Raw genomic sequence first — 22,722 nt, 5'->3', positions numbered from 1 at the left:
GTAAACGCGCTGCTGATAAACAAATCCTTACTGGGGGTGATTTCTCGGTTGGTCCTGGATATTTTCGTAAAAGAAGTTAACTGAAGTATAGAGTATCTTCTTGTTTGCCACCCGATAAACAAACGCGAATAAGATCAATTCAAAAAGAAAGTTCCGAATAACCTATTTTTGCATAATTCTTATGAAACATCAAGCTGAGAAATATGCATTGTCTCAGTAGGGACACTACGCCAAAACAACGAAGAAGAAATCTCCAACAAACAATGGCTGTTGCTTGCTTTCCATATCTAGAAATACTGTCTGCATATACACACCTACACCTATACATAGTTGAATATCTATCACTCTGTAGTGCTCCGGCTAAACACTCTCCGCACAAGGCTAGCTGCGCTGATGGGAAATCAGGACGATTGATGACTGGACAGAAACGAAACAGCTTGGGCTAAATGGACGATTTGGTTGGGGAGCCCCACTGTGAGAAAAAAATATTATACCGGCTGATGGAATAGAGGTTTCAGATACAATGGGGGAGAATGGTACAAAACGAAACGAAAGTGTGAAATAGTTAAATAGAGGCGGAAATTATACATCTTTTTACAAATGTACTATGAGTTTGTGTGTCGTCCATTGATTTCGTAAGGCTCAATTGGGGATAGAAATTTTAAGATTGAATATAGAAGTTCCATTCTAAGGGGAACGGAACTTTTCTCGGTCAATGCAGGAACTATTTGTAATATTTAGAAAAGTTCCTTTCTTTCTTGAGCCTTGATTACCATCGTATGTCTGTTACACGATATATGAATAGTCAAATGATTCTGTTTGATTGCAATCAAATGACTGCAGGTTCGAGTAAAGTCACGGTCGCCTTGTACACTACGGTGTAGTATACATACATGGCGACCGAGACTTCGTTATCAACTCTATTCAACTCGATTGTCAGACGGTGTATGCCTGTTCATTTCAGCCGTGTTAATTGATTGAATATTAGATATCGATTAGTGGAGAAAGAGAGTAACTCTTTAAAAATAAACGGTAATCGCTTTCTCCACTTTCCATGTCATGGAGACGCAAGGTTGTTCAATTTAGTTGTTTGTATGTAGTTTGTAGTTTGTAATTCGAAAACAATATGTTTTGACATGCGGATACACTTAAAAAGTTTCCACACATGTTGGAGAAATTTGAATAATATAACTTTAGCTAGAAATTTAATAAATGTGCCAGCTAAACTTGTACCTTAATTGGTGCGTTCCATTTCATTTTCCCCCACTCGTTTGCTCTTACCGTTAATTCGCCTTCAGCATGCTTTCCAATTCATCGATTGAGAAAAGGCGCTAGTCCATTCAAGCACGTTTATTCTGGCAGGATAAGGTCGATTAGAAATTTCGGCACCCCGGTGATGCGATGCCCTGTTGTTAAAGAGAGGTGATTGAAATGAAATGGAAACGTCTTGCTGCGTACCTGATTGGCGCTGATTGGAATATGAAACGTAATGCAGTCCTGTAGTGACTAGGAAAACGCAACGATTTTTGATAATTAAATATAAGTTATATACCGTCGTGCGTGGCTACTTTGGACACTTTGGAATATTGATTTTTTTAATTCAAAATATGGTTAAAATCGGTTGGATGTCTTTGAGACAATTTTGAAGCAATATGTTCCCCTTTATTTTGAATGAAATTGTTTTTCAAACAGACCCTTCAATACAATCGAATATTTGCAACGTTATGCATTATAAATGACCGTTTCAACTAAAAACAAGATTGATGGTACCTTTTTTAAGGCTTGTTGCCGAAGGGTAAGGTGTACACAGAAAAAAAAATATGTAAAATTCAGCGAAAAATCATGCACATCAAGGGAATGCTAGAGTTAGTGCATATTTACATGAGATATCATGTAAAATTACGTTACGTTTCTGTAAATTTCCGCTAATAGTCGCGTAACCGGTTGGTGTCCATGATGGTTTACGCAATGGTTGGCGGAAATTTACACGATGGTAATGTAATTTTACATTATATCTCATGTAAAAGTGTACTCTTGCATTCCCTTGATGTGTATGATTTCTCGCTGAATTTTAATTACATATTTTTTTTCTGTGTAGGATCGGAGACTGACTTTTTTCAGCAGATTGAAAGTCATAATTTCGTGGATAAGCTAAAGCTTAAATTCATTAATTTATTAATTGAATTCCAATGAGAATTCAGACTGTGTTTCTTACAATTATTCAGTGCGATCTTCCCTATTCCCTTACTGTCTGTTCGGCAATCATCACTTGGCATCGGTAGTCCTGGATCTAATTGTGTTTACTCTAGTCAATTTCGTGCACTTCTCAAGGCATTCTACTAGCACGTACTTACTTGCTTATTGAATTAATAACTGAACTTATTCACTCGCGAACTGAACTACGCTTCTCTACACGGTATACTTTTGATCTCTTCCTTCGCAATTGTCTGAAATTCATTTCCATTTTGATCCCTATAATATTCCATACCTATAATATTCTCCCCCGTAACAAAATCATGTTAATGAAATGAACCCTAAGGGGCCATTAATAAACCGCGTGGCCATTTTGGGGGGGGGGGGTGTCGGTAAAAGACTACGGTCCATACAAATTTATTTTTTTTTATATGAACGAACGACCACGCGGGGAGGGGGGGTGTTCGGAATCTTCCAAAAAATGACCAAGTGGTTTATGAACAGCCCCTAACGCGCATTTAAATGCAATGAGCTCATTAGACACTCCTATCCGGACTACTGCTAGTGCTACCAGATGTGTATTGGACAATCCTATCCTGGCTTTTCTTTCCAATATGGAGGATGACACAACTCATTCAGATGATCATCTTTCCAAAAAGATTTCTCCACTGTCTGTACAGGCAGATCGAGTTAGCCAACGGATTGCACATCCCTTTATTTAAATTGGTTCGTACTGCCTACTCCCGAAATTCCTACAGTTGCCACTTTGGTCAAAGTCGTTTTCACCGAAGCATCAATCCATTTGAGGCTCAGTTGGTCGGAATCTCCATTGATCCCAAGCTCTTCTGCAAGCGTACTTTCCAACAGGGCACTTGATGATCCTTCGTTTCAGTACTCTTCGTGCTTTCCATTCAAAATAACTGGAATATACTTCAGCAAAGTATCTTCATTGACACCGACATTGACAGTGCGTCCACTTGTGGATGGGGTATCTTTAGCAGAATGAAGAATCGGATGGTGCTTCATTTGGCACCCGTGGATGCCACAGCTTTTAACCGTTTTACACGGCCACGGTAAGTTACGGTTCAAGCAGCACGGACACATCTTTAGATCGTTAATGAATTCCCAACGTTTGCTCACGTGCATGAAGCCCAATGGTTCAACTCCTACGTTTCCCCCTACGGAGATGATCGATTTGATTTCACCTCTTCGCTGCTTTCATCTCTATGGTGATCTTGATGATTGATTCGATCCACAGTGATAGTGGATGTAACTTGGCTCGCAGTTGTTACTAACTCAGACATAAACTCGCCAAAAGTCGCAATAGTCAAGTCGTTGCATCCTTGTTTGCGTGTGGCCCATTGCAGCTTTAAATGGGTAGGTAGTTTGTTTACCATCTTCTGTAGTAAGCATGGATTGTTTAAGTGTACTTTCAATCCAGCTGCGATCATAAGATCGGAGAGATTTTGGACGGCCAAACCATACACAATGAACGAGTTTAGATCATCGTACACTGGTGCTGGTGTTTCTCGCATATGAGATATGAAAGAAGTGATCATACGCTTCTCTAGACGGTCATTGTCTCAATTTCATTTCCATTTTGATCCCTATAAGATCCCATACTTGTTCCCACTTTGATATGACCATCTTCGAAATAGTATCGCAACAAGGCTGTCTATACTACACCATGGGGATTCTTCTGTGGAGACTGCTGCTGTGAAATGTAACCTCTTTGCGCAACACTTCAAGGCTCGTTTCATACACTTCATTCATAACCCGTCATATGGAAAAGGGCCTCCAGGTTGATGCCATTTACACGGATCTGTCTGCGGCCTTCGACAAAATGGACCACAAAATTGCTTTAGCAAAGCTTGACCGATTGGGAATTTGCGGTAATCTTCTTGTTTGGCTACGCTCTTACCTAACCGGACGGTCTATGCAAGTGAGGATTGGAGACCACCGTTCGTCATTGTTTCGTGTAACCTCCGGAGTACCGCAAGGTAGTCACCTTGGGCCATTTCTCTTCTTGCTATACATGAACGACTTGAACTTCATTTTAAAATGCGAGAAAAAGTCTTTCGCAGACGACCTCAAACTGTTTTACGTTATCACTAAGCCTAAAGATGCTGAACATCTGCAACAGCAATTGGAAGTATTTGCAGCGTGGTGTGACCGCAACCGAATGATTCTAAACCCTTCGAAATGCTCTGTCATCTCCTTCGGTCGGAAACGATCAATATATATTCACGATTATGTCTTGGCCGGCGCCTCAGTTCAGCGAGAAAACTCAGTTAAGGATCTAGGAGTTATCCTAGATTCTAAATTGACATACAAGGAACACGTATCGTATATAATATCGAAGGCATCATCGCAATTGGGATTCATTTTTCGATTTGGCAAAAATTTTCGAGATATCTACTGTCTGAAAGCATTCTACTGCGCCTTAGTACGTTCGACGTTGGAGTACTCAGCTGTAGTTTGGGCCCCGTTCTACCAGAACGGAACACGGAGAATAGAAAGTGTCCAACGAAAATTTATTCGATATGCTCTACGTAATCTCCAGTGGAATGACCCCGTCAATCTTCCGAGTTACGTGTATCGCTGCAAGCTCATCCATCTTGACCTTTTGAGTGTTCGCCGAGATGTTGCGAAGGCCTGTTTTGTAAGTGATCTACTTACATCGAACATTGATTGTCCGGAGCTGCTGAATCAACTGAACGTGGACATCAGAAGGCGCGCTCTTCGTTCTAGTGATTTTCTGCGCATTATTAGATCTTCGACAAACTATGGGATGAACGAACCTGTTAGGAGTATGTGTCGGGTATTTGTTAGTTTTGATTTCCATTTAAGTAGAGCTAAGATACGAGACAATTTTTTGCGTGCACTATCTGTTTAATGTAAAATGATTGTTCTTTTTGTTTGTAGTTTATTAAGATTTGTCATTGGGGTGTTTTAACCAGTTGACATTGTAACAATTAAATAAAAAAGAAATAAAAAATGAAAAGAAAGTAATAACAAGATGAAACCCAGGAAAAACACAATTAACGTGAACCATCTGTAGAGCTTAGAATTATTGAGGACAAGCGGGTGTCCCCAGGAAGTAACTTGAGTTTACACTTTTGACGTTCGTGAAGTAGGGACGCGACGACAGTTTGCACGGCTACTAGATTGCTTGATGTGCATTTGGTAGACCATGTGCTACTAGCGTGCATTGGAAGGCTAGTCGAATAACAATGCAGATTCAGTACCACACATCTTCCCTCTTCTCAGGAATGAATATAGTAACAGCACAAAGTTCGAGATTTTTTTTGATCATGTTGGAAGTTATGAGCAGCCTCCGCGTTTTAATCAGCAATACGGATCATAAACTTGCAAAGTTAAGTACTAAACTAGTTATTTATGAAACGAGTTGCAAAAAGTTGATTTTTTCAACACGAGTCGTACATTTATCCAACGAGGCTTGCCGAGTTGGATAAATACGAAGAGTGCTGAAAAAATCGAGTTTTGCAACAAGTTCCATACAAAATTTTATGCAATGATTTTTTTCATAATGCAACCCATTTGAGTTGCATAATGTTCATAATGCAACTCAAATGAGTTGCATTATGAACATTATACAACTATTTCTCATTATGCAACTCATTTCAGTTGCATAATGAGCCAGTTCGGAAAAATTGACTATTATGATACCAAAATGAGTTATATAAAATGTAAATTATGATACTGAATTGCATAAAAATATTAAATTTAGCTATTTTTGGTATGTTTTTACCATGACTGTATACAATACCAAAATATGTAATCCGACTTTCACAATAATTGTTCCCTTGGGCGTATCTTTTGCATGTAATATTCTTTAATTGCAGCATCTTCTACAAATATCACTTCATCTATTTCCTGAATCGTCAAAAATGCCTCATCACCTCTTCGGTCAGATTCTGATGGATCAACAATTATACCACAAACAAAAAGTTAAAAGTTCTAACGTCGGACCATACACACTTAATTTGGAATACCTTGTTCGGTAAATTTTTCACGAAAATAGAACAACTGTATACAGCTATACTGCATTGTTTACCTTTTGCACCAGGTTTTGACAGTTGGTGTACTGAGCTTCAGTAAAATCAATTACCGAAGCTACCGAAATAGTTCTGCTGTTCTATTTTCGTCAAAAAAGTGCTGAACAGGCAATTAAGGATTGAGTGTGTATGATAGATTAATTGAGACCAGATACAGAATCTCTTACAAAAGTAAGGGTGCGGTCATTCGGACACGCTGTGGACTGTTGTTACTGTCGCCATGAGACAGAATTTCTATCAAAAGTTAGAATGCGGTCATCCGGACGCGCTGTGGACTGTTTTTACTGTCGCCATGAGAAGAATTTCTTATAAAAGTAAGGGTTCGGTCATCCGGGCGCGCTGAGGACTGTTGTTACTGTCGCAATGAGACAGAATTTCTATCAAAAGTAAGAGTGCGGTCATCCCGTCGCGCTGTGGACTGTTTTTACTGTCGCCATGAGACAGAATTCTTACAAAAGTAAGGGAGCGGAGTGGTCATCTGGACACGCTGTGAACTGTTTTTACTATCGACATTAGACAGAATTTCTATCAAAAGTAAGAGCAACTATTAAGTCTATGGTAAGAGTGCGGTCATCCGGACGCGCTGTGGACTGTTTTTACTGTCGCCATGAGACAGAATTTCTTACAAAAGTAAGGGTGCTGCCATCGGACATCCTTTGGACTGTTTTGCTGATTTCACATTATTAAACATGGTCAAGAAACTAAAACTGCTATTAATAGTTTAATTATGAAAAAGAGCTGAAATACCGCTTTGCGTTAGAATAAATACATCGCGATATACTGATATGCACAAAGCACACAGACAATTACATCTCTACCAACTACCAACACTGCCCCAAATAACACACATGGCATATAAGAGTTATGGCAGCGCAAGTTTTGGTTGTAAAGAAGTTAATATTAAGTTATTCTAACATAACGCTAGAATAACGTCAAATTTACAACTATACAACCAAAATCTGCGATGTCTTAGCTCTTATATGACTTGTGTGTTGCTTGGCTCGTCTTTATACCAACTTTCCAATTTCCCGGACATTGTTCAGAGGCAATACAAAACAAATGCACAAGCAAAACAATCATACTAGTGACCAACTGAAGAGTCGCGCGGTACGAGTAAAATCACACATCGGCAACCTCCCCGAGCAAAGTTTCATAACAACCGGATAACATACTGTGTTATCTGATATCAAAAATAATTAACTAAATTTGTTCTTATTGTGGCTGAATAAGCAGGCAACATAACAAACATGATAACAACCAAATATACCCGTGATACCAATAAAATATCTCATTATGTTTTCATCAAAGGCACCCTGACAACAACTTCTGTAAAACTATTAATTTTACCCAATTGAAAACTTATTTTGTTATCAGAAAGATATTTGCAACGGACATTGATAACTAACTTCCGTTGTTTTTGTTGTTGTCGGCGATGATACCCCCAGTTTGACAGGTAATGGTAACATAAACTACCAAGTTGATAACACAAAATTGTAAAATTGGTTCTGGAGCGAACACTAGTTATCAGTTTGTTACTGCTCAGTTATTGTACTTTGCTCGAGTCATGTATACCATGCTATGTGTCAGGCCTAATATCATTCAAGGGCTTCAAAATGCAAAAAAAATAGTTCCATAGTTTCCAGCATCACTACTTGCAACAAACGTAAAACAAACAATTATCTTAACAACTGCTTAGGCGCTGTCCATAAACTACGTAAACTCAATTTTGGAAATCTCAGACCTCCACCCCCCCATCCCCCTCGTAGACTTTTGCACATACAAAATTTACGAATTTAGTATGGACCGTAGGACAGGCCCTTACTGCATTCGTTTTGATAATATGCCAGGCTTAGCCATCTGAAGAAAAGGATGCGCTGCAAAAATGTGTTCATAAACGCTAAGAAACTATGATGAAGTCCTTACGTTGTATAGAAAAGTGAACCTAAAAAATAAGAAAGTTGCTCTCATCAAAATGCTAGGGAGATGGCCTTATGATTTTTTCTAGGTTTTGATGAGGGTGTTTCTAAGACAAGCTCATGTGGTAGCGAATGTGATAAAGAGTGAATTTTTGGAACTCAGTAAGACATAATGTTCAAAAGACCCTGGTGCAAATGAAAATTTTGAGCATGAAGTAAACATTTAAATCGTTTGTCCCCAGCTGCAAAATAAAAGTTCAAAAAATCGCCAACAATCCATTTCTCAACAGAATTTGACCAAATTTTGAATACAAACTCGCACCGAACCAAAACTTGGGTGTTTACTCCTGTTCGGCGAAGTATTGGTATCTGGAACTAACCGTTGTTTTCCGGGTGCAAATAGCTCTAATTGTAGTCCATCTTCAGATCTTTGACGTCAACGCATGACTTCGCTTAGGTAATCAAATTTTCCTAGAAATAGTTGTAATAGGCCTGCTCATTTACACATGATAGAAAATGAGTTTATGTAGTGCACAGAGGTTCCACATACGTAATATATGTGATTTCGGTTTATCAACAGCTCCATGAACTCAAGACCTGGCTTCAGCCATGTCATCTCGGGTACTCAGGAATTAAGTCAAGGATTTTGCCGAACAGGAGTATAGTATTGGTTTCTGGAGCTAACCGCTGTTTCCGCGTACAAATAAATCTCATTGTAGTCAATGGTTCTCTGAAGTCAAGGCATGACTTCAATCAGATCGCCCAAATTGTCTGCAGAACGTTGACATAACAAATATTTTAAAGAATTTAAAGTATTAGTACAAGTAAGAGCGATAAAAAAATTGAAAATCTTATTTTGTAAGGATGGATTCGGACAATCCATCGAGAGATTCAGGAAATATAACCAGTAGTACAAAGGCAAAATATGTGAAGATGTCTCCGATGACCTATGGGGTCAATAATAAAATGATATCTCGTGTTTAATATCATTTGAATACAACAAACGTAAATGTGGACTTGGATGGTTTAGGAAGGTTCAATCTCCCAAAAACTCAAAGAAGACCTATCGAAGAATATCAAAATCGAACCTGTAGCAACTTCAAATATCATAAGGCAACATAATATGTAATCTCCCATTGAAATACTTCGTTGAGAAGAAAGTTATAGTGGTGCAAATCGTACTTGGCCTTATTTTTACCCGACTTGGCCCCAGTGACCCACCGGCCTTACTCCGTCCAGAAGTCCAAGAAAATTTTGATCCCGTATATTTCCAGAACTAGGATGTTGTGCAAGTTTGTATTCAAAATTTGGTCAAGTTCTGTTGAGAAATGCTGGCAATTTTATGAACTGGGACAAACGGGTTAAAAACTCGACTGTTTTTCAAAGCATCATAATAGTTTACACGAAATGTGAAAAAGTGAAGGATTGTGAAATAAGTTATGGTCTTCGGCAACATTCATCATTGAGATTTTAGGAATTCATTTTGACTTTGACCTCATCATTATATAAATGCTCTACAGCGAGTAGAACCCTTTTTTTAAATCTCCATAGTAATTCCCATATTAACCCTTTTTTGCCACCATCAAATCAAGCCCAACGTATGGAACATATGTAAACGAAAAAGAGATTTTCACATGAAGCGCTGAATTTCGTTAATGACTACTAGTATCACTCACCTTTGGGAATGATTTGTGAAAAAAATACCCGGATTTTTCACGTTTCTGAAATGCTCAATGTATGAGTTGCTATGGGACCAGCGAACTTCCCCTTCGATTTTCACCGTTTGTTGATTTTGTTAGATACGGTGTTTGGTAAAGTTAGGCTTGAAATCACAACCGTGATGGTTGAAAATTTGACAGGACTCTAGTTTTGAATCAAGGATTCTAATGAAAATCTGGGAGCCTATAGTAAGCAGAAACAGCCAAAACGAAGCCAGAAACAAGAACTATCGATCAGGTCCAGGTTCTATTTTCATTCGATACAAATGTATAATTAAAACAAGCCCCAAAATAAAAAAAAAATAAAAAAAAAGAAATGAATTTTATACATGCGTTGGCTTCTTAAAAAGCAATGAAAATCTTCCTTTTTTGGGATGGTCATCCTTTACCATCCGAGTCTTGTCTGAAAATAACTGTAAAAGTCAAGTACGTTTAAAAAATTGGAAAAGGTTGCAGTGTATAAAATTAAGTTCTACTAAATTGTTTAGATGTGTTCGAGCCCATTTTATTAAAATTATCAAAACTTGTTGTTTGCACTGAAATCATTCTTAAAAATATATACACTACCCTACAATAATCAAATCCACGATAAATCCTTGTTCATCTCTCTGTCATGTCACGTCTATCTATAATCTATATGTCATCTCAGAGTTGTGTACTTTGTGTCCTGCAAACAAATCCGATGTAGTTTCCAAACAGATTCTGCTCTCTCTCGCTCTCAACTCTGCCCGCCATCCAAACCCAACATCCGCACAATTTCCACCCCCACATTACAGAATCCCAGCGCTCTGCAAACTTTTATGACCCCCTCAACGAATTATCTTTATTTTCGCACCTTGCTGAAAAATTCACATCCACGCAGTGAATTCGGCCGGAACTGAGGCTCTGTAGTAATTGTGCACTGTTTTTTCTTCTCTCCTCTGGCAAAATTGACCACACTGCAGATGTTCTGCCCAGAACAGAACTCGTCTCACATCCTCCACCGGGCTGTATCCTTACATAAATGTTTGCTCTTGCTGCTGCTCTCGGGATCCTGCGGCGTTTTATCAATTGCAGCACTGCTGAAAACCTTTCACCTTCCCGTCGGAATGCACTTTTCACTCATAAATTGAACCGTCGCGAACTTTTGCACTAAATTTTCGCACCCCGAAGAAGCTCACCCGCACTGCGATTTGCAATCACTACTTTAACTGGAAGCGTCCCCCTCAAACTGCCTGTGCTTGGATGGATAGGACAGCAGAATGTTGCTTTTTTCTGCTTCTTCTACTGCTCGCCCGACTCTCCTTCAGACTGACTATACGGACGGAAGGCTACGGAAATAGCTGACGGCGTAGAGAACTCCGAACGGCCTCCAACGACCTTCGCTCACTCGCGAAAATATGAAAACTGACAGAGCTCGCAATGCTGCGGAACACGATACGGAACCGGGGAGGCTCACCATCACCCGAAGCCGACCTCGGGCCGAATACGGTTCAAACAAATCTACCTACCAGCCAAGCCAGCCAACGCGGTTTACAGTGCAGGGCCACCCAGGACAGCTCACTGCTCACGGTTTCCCATCATAACACAACACAACTGAATGGTGAGCTGTGAAAGGGGGTGGACTTTTCCTCACCGAACAGCGTGGGAACTGAATGGACGTGAAGCTCTCAGGGAAATATGCTGTTAGAGGCTCTCTCTCCTACTGTCTCTTTTTGAACACGAGCATTTTCCAAAACCAGGGATGCTAGTAGAATGGAAAAGAATTGGAATAAAATTTGATTGGCTTGGATTGGACTTGGATTGGACTAGGAATGAACTTGGATTGGTCTTGGATTGGATTTGGATTGGACTTGGATTGGACTTGTGGTGTAACTAGAGGGGGGAATCCGCCAGACCCCCCCCCCCAGGAATTTTTCATGACTTTATGCATAGAAATTAGAAAAAAAAAAATCTGAGAGACACTGTCTTAATGATAAACATAGATCCATAAAAGACATTGATTTGGTATAATAAGCGTTTGAATTGGAGTTATTGGAGACTATTCTTAACTTGTCACATTTTACAAGATCATTGTCCAAAATGGACTATGTGATTGACTCTATTAGTTTTGTTTGGAAATATGATACCAGAAATATGAATTATAATAACATACATATAAATAGCAATTCTTTGTACGACTTCTTTTTTTAAATCACCGAATAATGAAATCTTAAGTTTTCGAAGGAATTCTTTTATGGTATCCCAAAGAAGTTCTGAAAATTCTAGCAGCATCACAGAATAATATTGTAAAATGCTTGGTTAAATGCTTCCTTGTGGAATTCAAGTATCATGTGGAAAAAAAAATCTGTTAGAATTTGAAATGGAATACAGCAGAAGTTTTTGGAGCCCAGAGAAAATAGATGTCACATTATAAAAGGCCCAAATAGCTGAAGCGAAAACGCGAGTGCATTCATTGAAACCATGCTGAAGGTGATTTCTAGTCGATAACTATAAATTTCATTAACTTTCTTGGGCATCGAGTATTTGCGTGTCTATCAAAGAATGCACAAATTCAAATGTTCATTGAGGAATATCATATGTTCAACGTTCTCATTAAACTCTAAGCGATTCAGACGTTATCCTAGTTTAGACGTTACGCCAAAAAGAAGAGAGGGTTGGATTGAGCAACCTCAGCAAATTGATACCAACTACCTTTTATAACTAAACGTAACACGATGAAATTGAAAATAATAACATTATATTCTTGAAAAGCATTACTGCACTCTTCAGCATTCACGCTGTTGTATTTTGTACATTACGTTAAAAAAAACCTCACCTATCCTATACAAATCAGCGTAGTGCTGGTAGCGGTGATCCGCGGTTTTTCCATATGAACCTCCATACAAACTTCAGACGAGTTTAGCATCGCTCAATTGTGAATGACTTTAGCTGAAAATCAGAACGAACCGAAAGGGTGCCAATCGAACTTTTTGAGATGTAATTATCCCATATAAACTTGAGGTGTCCTAGTAAGAATCTCTGCAGGGAATCCATGGAGAAATTCTTGAAGAATTTCTTGGAAGTATTTTCGGAGAAAAATTCTGGAACTCCCCTGGAGGAATTCCTCGACAGTTCCTGTAGGAGAATTTCGAAAGAATCTTCTCTGGATGAATTCCTGAAGAATTACCTGGAGAAATGTCCGAAAGCACTTCTAGCATGTAAGTACTTATATATTTAAAGTTAGTTACAGTGACTGTGTAAGAATCACAGGATATATTTCCGAAAGAATCACAGGACGACTTTATGAAGAAACTACTGTGCAGGGACTGCAGGGAGTATTCTTGAAGAAATTCATGGATGGATTCCTGAATAAATCTGTGGATGAACTCCTTAAAGATTTCCCGGAGATAATTTTGAAAGAATACCTGGATGACTTTTTGGAGAATTTCCTTTCTACTGTATCCGTGAAAAATAATATTGAAGAATTCCAATACAAATCGCTGGAGCAATTCCTCTAGAAATCCTTCAAGAAATTCAAAAAATCTTCAGATAATCCTGGAAAAAAATTTTGGGTGATTCCCTGGAGAAGATGATCGACGGGTTACTGGAATTTTTGAACGAACTCCTGCATAAATTTTTGAAAAGATCCCGAGAGGAATTTCTGAAGGAATCACTACAGGAATTCCCGAAGTAATCCTTGACGGAATTCTTGGAAAATCCCCTAGAGGAATTCCTGTAGGTATGCCTGGAGTAAAAACTGTAGGAATCCCTGGAGGAATTTCTGAAAGTATGCCTCGAGGAATCCCTGGATGAATTCCTGGAGGAATCCTAAGTAACCGCATCAGAAATCCCTGTAAGAATTACTAGAAAAAAATCTGGATGGATCCTTTGAGGAACTTCTGGACGAATTCCTGAAAGAATCCCTAGAGAAATTCTTTGAGAAATCCCTGAAGCATCTCTGGAGGAAATCCTGGAGAATCTTCTGGACAAATCCTTGGAGGAATTTTTGAAGGAATAATTAAAGGATTTCTTGGAGGCATCCCTGGAGAAATTCCTGGACGAATACCTTGGACAATCCCTGGAAAAAATCCTAGATATCTTTCTGATGAAACCTTTAGAGAAATTCTGGGAGAGACCTCTAGAAAAATTCCCGGAGTAATCCCCTGGAGGAATTCCCGAATGAATTCCTATAATAATCCCTGGAAGAATTCCTGTATTAATCCGTGTGGGAATTCCTGGAGGAATTCATGCAGGAATATCTGGAGAAATCCCTGGAAGAATTCCTGGAGAAATTCCTTAAGGACTCCCTAGAGAAATTCCTGTACGAATTCCTGGAGCAAACCCTGGAAGATATCCTGAAGGAATCCTTGGATGAATTTCTGGAAAATACCCTAGAGGATTTCTAGGAGGACTCTCTGGAGAAATTTCAGAAGAATCCTTTTGGGGGATTCCAGAAGAAATCTTGAGAGATATTTGTACAGAAATTCTTGGAAGAATCTCTTTAGGAATTCTTGGAAAAATCCATGATGAAATTTTTTGGAGGAACCTCAGAAGAAATGCCTGACAGAACTACTGGACAAATTTCTGTCGGAAACCCAGGAAGAATTCCTGGATAAATCCCTAAAGGAATTCTTGGAGAAACTCCAGGAGGAATTGCTGTAGCAATTTCCGAAGAAATCCCTGAATCAATTCCTGAAGGCAATTCTAAAGGAATTGCTGGGCTAATGCTGAAAAAACCTCTTGAGGAATTCCTAGTGGAAACCTTAGAGAAATTTCTAGAGAAATTCTTGGCAAAATCCCTGGAGGAATCCCTGGAACAATTTCTAGAAAATCCTCTGGAGGAATGCCTGGAGGAATTTCTTAACAAATTCATGTCGGAAACCTAGGAAGAATTCCTGAAGAAATCCCTAGAAGAATCCTTGGAGAAACACCTGTGTGATAATTTCCGGGGGAATCCCTTGAGGAGAAATTCTTGGATTAATTCTTGGAGGTAACCATGGAAGAATTTCCGGAGGAATCCCTGGAAAAAAATCCTGGAGGAATTCCTGCATAAATTTCTGAAACAATTTCTGAAGGAATCCTTGGAAGATTTCCAGCAGAAATTACTGGATGAAATGCTGTAGGAATTTCTGATAAAAATCGCGGAGGAATTCCTGGACCAATTTCCGAAGAAATTCCTGGATGAAATCCTGGGGTAGTTTCTGAAGGAATTCTTGGTGGAATTCCTGGAGAAGTCCATCGAGAAGTAACTGGAAGAATATTTGAAATAATTCCAGTAGAATTGGGGTAATTTCTGAAGGAATCCCTGGAGAACTTCCTGGAAGATTCCTGAAGAAATCCTTGAAGGAATTCCTAGAGGAATCTCAGGAGGAGTTCATGCAGAAATCCCTGGAGGACTTCTTCGAGTAATTCCTGGAATCCGGGAGAAATTCCTAGGAAAATTGTTGTAGGAAATTGCGGTAGTAATTTCTGTAGAAAATTCAGGAGGAACTCCAGGAGCAATGTCTGTAGGAATTTTTGAAGGAATTCCTGGGGTAATTCTGAAGAAACCTCTTGATGAATTTCTGGAGGAATCTGCAGAGAAATTTGTAGAGAAATTCTTGAAGAATCTCTGTAGGAATTCTTGAAAAAAAAACCCTGGAGGAATCCCTAAAGCAATTTTTGGAGAAACCTCAGGAGGAATGCCTAGAGCAACTTCTGGACAGATTTCTGTTGGAAACCCAGGAGGAATTCCTGAAGGAACTTCTGGACAAAATCATGGCGGAATCTTAGGAGGAATTCCTGGAGAAATCCCTAGAAGAATTCTTGGGGCAATTCCGTGGAACTGTTGGGCAGAGGTGGACAAAACACAATGGAAACGAAATAACCAAAGAAGGGAATTGGACTCGGAATGAAATACTTCGTGTGAATGAAACTAGAAAAATACTTTAATCACGTCTGAACGGGTTTAACGTAAGGGACTGAATGAATAATGCTACTCATTGATGCACGCATGGCGCGCTCACTCGGCTCTGCTGTGGACAGTTTTCGCAGGGTTGATCTAGCCTTCGATCTCGCCGAAAGCCACACTGAGAGGAAACAGTATTGCATATTCCCAAAAGGAACTATCCCTGGGAGAATTCCTGGAGGAATCCTTGAATTAATTCCTGTAGGAATCTCTAGATAAATTTTGGAAGGAATCCCTGGAGAAATTTCTAAAGAAATTCCTAGAGGAATAAGTATCTGGAGGAATTTCCCGAGGAATTCCAGGAGGAATCTCTGGAAGAATCCTCATAGGAATCCCTGAAGGAATTCCTGGTGTATTCCTGGGGCAATTTTTGGGGGATCCATGAAAAAATTCCTGGCGGAATCTCTAGAGGAATCCCTGGAGGAGGAATTCTTGATAAAATTTCCGGATGAATCCATGGAAAATTTCCTGAAGAAATTCCTGAATGGTAAATCCTGGAGGAACTCTTAGTGGAATCCCTGGAGGAGGAATTCTTAGTTAAATCCCTTGGATGAAATCCTAAGGAATGCCTGGAGGAATACCTTGAATAATTCCTGGATAAATTCCTGAATAAATTCCTGGAGGAATTTCTGGGGAAATTTTTGAAGGAATCCCTGGATTCCTCAAGAAATCCCTGGGGAAGTTTCTTAAGGAATCCCTGGAGAATTTCCAGGAGAAATTGCTGGAGGAACTGCGATAATTATTTTTGAAGGAATTCCTGTAGGAGTTCCTGGGATACTTCTGCAGGAATCCCTATAGAAATCCCTGGAAAAACTGCTGGGGGAATGCCTGGAACATGCCGCCTGTAAGAATATCTGGAGGAATCTCTAGAGAAATTCCTTAAGAAATTTCTAAAGGGTTCCTGGAGGACTCCCTGCAAAAATTCCATGAGCAATCCCTGAATGAATTCCTGGAGAATTCTCTTAATGACTCACTAGAACAATTGCAGGAGGAATCTCTGGTGGAATGCCTGGAGGAGTTCCTAGAGGAATCTCTAGAGGAATGCCCGGACGAATCCCTGTAGATTTTTTTAGAGGAATCCATGCAAGAATTCTCAGAGGAATCCTGGAAGAATTCCTTGAGGAATGTTTGGAGAAATCCCTTGAGCAGTTCCCGGAGGAGTCCAGGCAGTTTTAAAATAATCCCGGAAGTTGTTCCTGAAAGAATTGTAGAGGGAATTCACGGGTGATTCCCTGCAGGAATTCTTGGAGAAATTTCTGAAGAAACCCCATGAGGAATTCCTTAGGGAATCTCAGGAAAGCTTTCTTAGCGTATTCCTGGTTGCATTTTTGTAGGAATCCCTGGAAAAAAATCTGAAGAAATCCGTGTCTGTAGTAATTTCTGGGCGAATTTTTGAAGGAATACTTGTATGGACCCCTATAGAATTTTTGGTACAAATGTTTTAAGCAATTCCTGGATTATTTTAAAATAATTGCTAGTATAATTTTCTAAAAGATTTTTTTTCAATAAATTCCTGCAAAAAATACTTCGCATCATTACAGATGGAATTATTGGAGCAATCTCTAGCGGAATTCCGGAAGGAATATATGGAGAAATCCCTGTAGATATCTCTGAAGGACTACCTGCAGAAGGATCTCTGGAGAAATTCCTGAAGGAAACCTCAAAGAGGACGAACCACTGAAGATATCCCAGGACAAATCCTCGAAGATATATGAATTCTCGAAGGAATCTTTTGAGGAATACATGATGGAATCGCTGCAACAAGCTGTGGAAGAAAATCCTGGAGGAATTATTTATACTCATAGAGTTTATGAAACTATGAACAAATCTAAAACAGTCATTTTGATTCCTCAAAACTGCAATGCTGATTTGCACATTCACATATCTGGCGCCCATCCCGCGTAAAAGTCATTATAAGTCAGGCCCCCCCTGGGCCCCTTCCAGAAAAAAATCCTAGGTACGCCAATGGGACTTGGATTGGACTTGGATGGGACTTGGATTGGACTTGGATTGGACTTGAATTGGACTTGCCATGGACTTGGATTGGACTTGGATTGGAATTGGATTGGACTTGGATTGGACTTGAATTGGACTTGCCATGGACTTGGATTGGACTTGGATTGGACTTGGATTCGACTTGGTCTTGGATTGGACTTCGATTGGACTTGGATTGGATTTGGATTGGATTTGGTTTGGATTTGGATTGGATTTGGATTGGATTTGGATTGGATTTGGATTGGATTTGGATTGGATTTGGATTGGATTTGGATTGGATTTGGATTGGATTTGGATTGGATTTGGATTGGATTTGGATTGGATTTGGATTGAATTTGGATTGGATTTGGATTGGATTTGGATTGGATTGGATTTGGATTGGATTTGGATTGGATTTGGATTGGATTTGGATTGGATTTGGATTGGATTTGGATTGGATTTGGATTGGATTTGGATTGGATTTGGATTGAATTTGGATTGGATTTGGATTGGATTTGGATTGGATTTGGATTGGATTTGGATTGGATTTGGATTGGATTGGATTTGGATTGGATTTGGATTGGATTTGGATTGGATTTGGATTGGATTTGGATTGGATTTGGATTGGATTTGGATTGGATTTGGATTGGATTTGGATTGGATTTGGATTGGATTTGGATTGGATTTGGATTGGATTTTGATTGGATTTGGATTGGATTTGGATTGGATTTGGATTGGATTTGGATTGGATTTGGATTGGATTTGGATTGGATTTGGATTGGATTTGGATTGGATTTGGATTGGATTTGGATTGGATTTGGATTGGATTTGGATTGGATTTGGATTGGATTTGGATTGGATTTGGATTGGATTTGGATTGGATTTGGATTGGATTTGGATTGGATTTGGATTGGATTTGGATTGGATTTGGATTGGATTTGGATTGGATTTGGATTGGATTTGGATTGGATTTGGATTGGATTTGGATTGGATTTGGATTGGATTTGAATTGGATTTGGATTGGATTTGGATTGGATTTGTATTGGATTTGGATTGGATTTGGATTGGATTTGGATTGGATTTGGATTGGATTTGGATTGGATTTGGATTGGACTTCGATTGGATTTGGATTGGATTTGGATTGGATTTGGATTGGACTTGGATTGGACTTGGATTGGACTTGGATTGGACTTGGATTGGACTTGGATTGGTCTTGGATTGAACTTGGATTGGACTTGGATTGAAATTGGATTGGACTTGGATTCGACTTAGACCAATCCAAGTCGAATCAAAGTCCAATCCAAGTCAAATCCAAGTCCAATCGAAGTCCAATCCAAGACCAAGTATTGGATTGGACTTCGATTGGACTTGGATTTGACTTGAATTTGACTTTGATTGGACTTTGATTGGACTTGGATTAGACTTGGATTGGACATGGATTGTAATTGGAATGGACTTGGAATGAACTTTGATTGGATTGGACTTGAGTTGGCTTTGGATTGGACTTGGATTGGACATGGATTGGGCTTGAATTAGCCTTTGATTGAACTTGGATTGTACTTGGAATGGACTTGGATTGAACTTCGATTGACTTTTGATTTGACTTGGATTGAGCTTGGATTGGACTTGGATTGGACTTGGATTGGACTTGGATTGGACTTGGGTTGAATTTGGAAACACAATGCTGGGGACCTGGCTTCCTTCTATTTGAGACGTTGCGACAATATGAAGAAGCTTCTACATTGTAGTACTAGATTTGTAACCCAACACATGCGTGGGAAAATCTGTCTTTCAACACGTGACTTCTTTACGTCACCCACCCACCAGCTGACACACGAACACACCCAGTCTCGGGTTATGTCTGGTTCGTACAAACAAACCACCAAGCGCCTCCATCTAGACGGAACAAAGAAACGCTTATTTCCGGCAGCTATCCACAAGGGAACGGAGAAACTCGCATTTTTCCGTATCCCGTGCTCATGCTTGTTGTGGTCAAACATCTCACGTTCCCACTTCGGTGCCGCTGATCGGTGGTGGTGGTGGGTCGATCGAACAAACGATACCAGCAGTATTGGTTGGTTGAAACTGTGCCAATATTTTCTCTCACGAGGCTGACATGTGTTGACATTGCTGAAACGAAACGCAGCAGCAGCACCAGTGCATCATGGCATCTGTGGCTTTTCCGATCCACTTGGGAATTGTGTTGCTCTTTGTGTGGTGGTTGGACGTACGAAACTCAATCAACTTTAGTATTTTTCATTTTCAAGAGAAATTCAAGTTTACCTTGAATGCATACATGTTGTCTGAGGCGATGAGAGGGTATTGCGAGTAGGTATTCCGTACTTCAATTGTTTTAGTTATTGGAACCTTCCCAAACAAGATATATATACCTATGAATCCAAGATGTATGTTGAGTTAACCACTGTTGTCTACTTGGGCAATACATGCACGATTAATGTTAACAACTTCACTTACATTTTGTACAGCACATGAATGTATTCTGTTCTACTATATCAAATTGGTTGCTTTTGTGATGCTTTCACTTTTGTAATCTATCCATAGTAGAACAATGAGCACGAGGATGTTGATGTGTGGCTGTTGATCCTTTTCCAGTCCGATTGAGGGTCCATTATATGTTACCATTCGCCGACGTCCAAGTATCCGGGTCAGTTAGAGCCATTGCACACTAAGCCACGAGCGAGATCTAGCAAATAAAAACCTCTTGCGTTTTGGGAGCGCATTTTTTTTTTTAGTTGGTGTCTTCAGAGACTTGTATCCCGAGCAGAGGAGAATATCAAATTAATATCTACGAAATAAAATAACCTGTTTTTATATCTTGGTTTGTTATCATTATCTTATCAAGGCATTACTTCTTCAAAACATCTTTTGTTGGGCAATCTTATTTTTTTATGAGCACAGTATTGGTATAAATTCAATAAATAACATTTAAACAATATCTTTTGTTGTAAAACAAATTTAGTTATTATTGAACAATAGAGTGTGCATAAATATTTAATCATCAATACCACAACGATAACAAGTTTTGAAATCAAAACTACATCATTTGATTTAAGTTATTTTCAGCATTTCGTGATGGGGAGCTTATGCATAATCTCTCATCTGTTCACCTTCCTCTTCTCTCTGGCCTAACATCCTAACTGATAGCATACCAGCTTCTCAGCTTAATGTTTAACTGTTATAGATAGTAGAGTCAACATTGATCAGCGGAGTTGAGCGACCTGTATCCAAAAGAACATGATTTCACGATTCCAACGACGCCAACGAGCCATTTTACAAAATGTTTTTGAACAGTTGGTAAAATTCCAGGAGGAACTTATTGAAAGGTTTATTAGAAAAATACGATAAACTTCAGACTAGTCTTCTGGGGAAATTCAAAAAATTGGGTCGATTATTGCGGAGAGGGGGCGGGGCACTCTATCTCCCTCGTAGCATTTACCAGACCTTATATTAAACATAAGGTACATTATTATATTTCAGGTATATTATAATCGTAATCAATTTTGTTTTTAAATTATTATCAATAACTAGCTGTCCCGGCAAACGTTGTCTTGCCAAGCTGAGGTGGTTTGACAATTGTTGAGCTCATAACAGCACCGCACTCTAGATTGATTTCATTTTGATCATGTTGATTTTCTTCCCCGGTCATAAAAAATCAGTATTTTCTCATTTTTTTACTTTTTAAGGTGATTTTCGTAACTTTTTCTACATATAAACACAGCCACCATGAATACGAATCAAACCGTGCAATAATCATGCTGATCGGTTCATTCGTTCGTGAGTTTTGTTGCCTCAAAGGAATTTCAAACTCTTTTTATATATATAGACTAGCTGTCCCGGCAAACGTTGTGTTGCCATTTGTGGTTGTGATGGTTTGACAACTGTTGGGTTCATTGCAGCACGGCACTCTAGATTGGTTTTAATTCGATCATGTTGAGTATCTTCCCAGCTTATAAAAAATCAGTAACTTCACTATTTTCATACTTTTCTAAACAATTTTTTTAACTTTTTATGCATATAAACACAGCCACCATGAATACGAATCAAACCATGCAAGAGTCAGCCTGATCGGTTTTGTTGCCTCAAAGGAATTTCAAACTCTTTTTATATATATAGATATCGAAAGTTCAAAATTTGTTATTGAAATATTTTTATATTCATTATTATTAAGTTGTTATTGAAACCAACAAAATATGTTATCAAATTGGTCTTCCAGGAACATTTTTTTGTTATGATTTTTGTTATTTTGCCGCTTATGACAAACAAGTTTATAACATAATATATTATGTTAATAACATGAGAATAACTGATTCCATTGCTCAGGTATTTTGCCAAAATAACGCATTTTGTTATGGATTTGTTATTTCCTTCTACTCGGGTAGGTATTTATTTTACCTGTATTTTTGTTTGGTGAAAGTTAGTTCTGGGATCGACGAAACCCTCCGGTTGTTGCATGTAGAAGGCTTGCTCTCCTAGTTCACCTTGCAGAAACGAGGTCACTGCATCCATCTGGTGTATCTTCAGGTCCATACTAGTGGCTACCCGAGCAGATGAGAATAGCAAATTAATAATTAATAAATAACAATATAACCTGTTTTTATATCTTGTTCCGTTATTATTATCCTATCAAGACATTGCTTCTCCATACCATCTTTTGTTGGACAATATTATTTTGTTATGATCACGGTATAGGTATGCATTCATCGAGTAACATATGAAAAATATGTTTTGTTGAAAAACAAATTTAATTATTATTGTATGTACCATTGAAAGTGTACGAATAATTAATAATCAATAGTACCGTCATGCGGGGTGTCATTGGGCCAAAGTGGGGTGACATTGGGCCACTATTCCGCACATTTAGAGTACAACGGGGATGCATATTGTGTGCTAAACTACTAGAATACATAATTCTA

At 39.0% G+C, this 22,722-nt stretch overlaps 1 protein-coding gene across 1 annotated transcript in view; it reads right to left on the bottom strand.

Moving 5' to 3' along the window:
• LOC109422214 (uncharacterized) overlaps nucleotides 1-11,355 on the bottom strand; it is a 317,823-nt gene extending 306,468 nt beyond the window's left edge. Inside the window, exon 1 of the mRNA XM_062860435.1 lies at nucleotides 10,742-11,355. The gene's annotated coding sequence lies outside the window, so the exon portion shown is untranslated. The remainder of the gene's footprint in view (nucleotides 1-10,741) is intronic.
• Between the last annotated feature and the right edge of the window lie 11,367 nt (nucleotides 11,356-22,722).

This window comes from Aedes albopictus, chromosome 3 (genome assembly GCF_035046485.1).
Source record: "Aedes albopictus strain Foshan chromosome 3, AalbF5, whole genome shotgun sequence".
NCBI classification, from domain to species: domain Eukaryota; kingdom Metazoa; phylum Arthropoda; class Insecta; order Diptera; family Culicidae; genus Aedes; species Aedes albopictus.
This window is presented reverse-complemented; position numbering and strand designations above follow the sequence as displayed.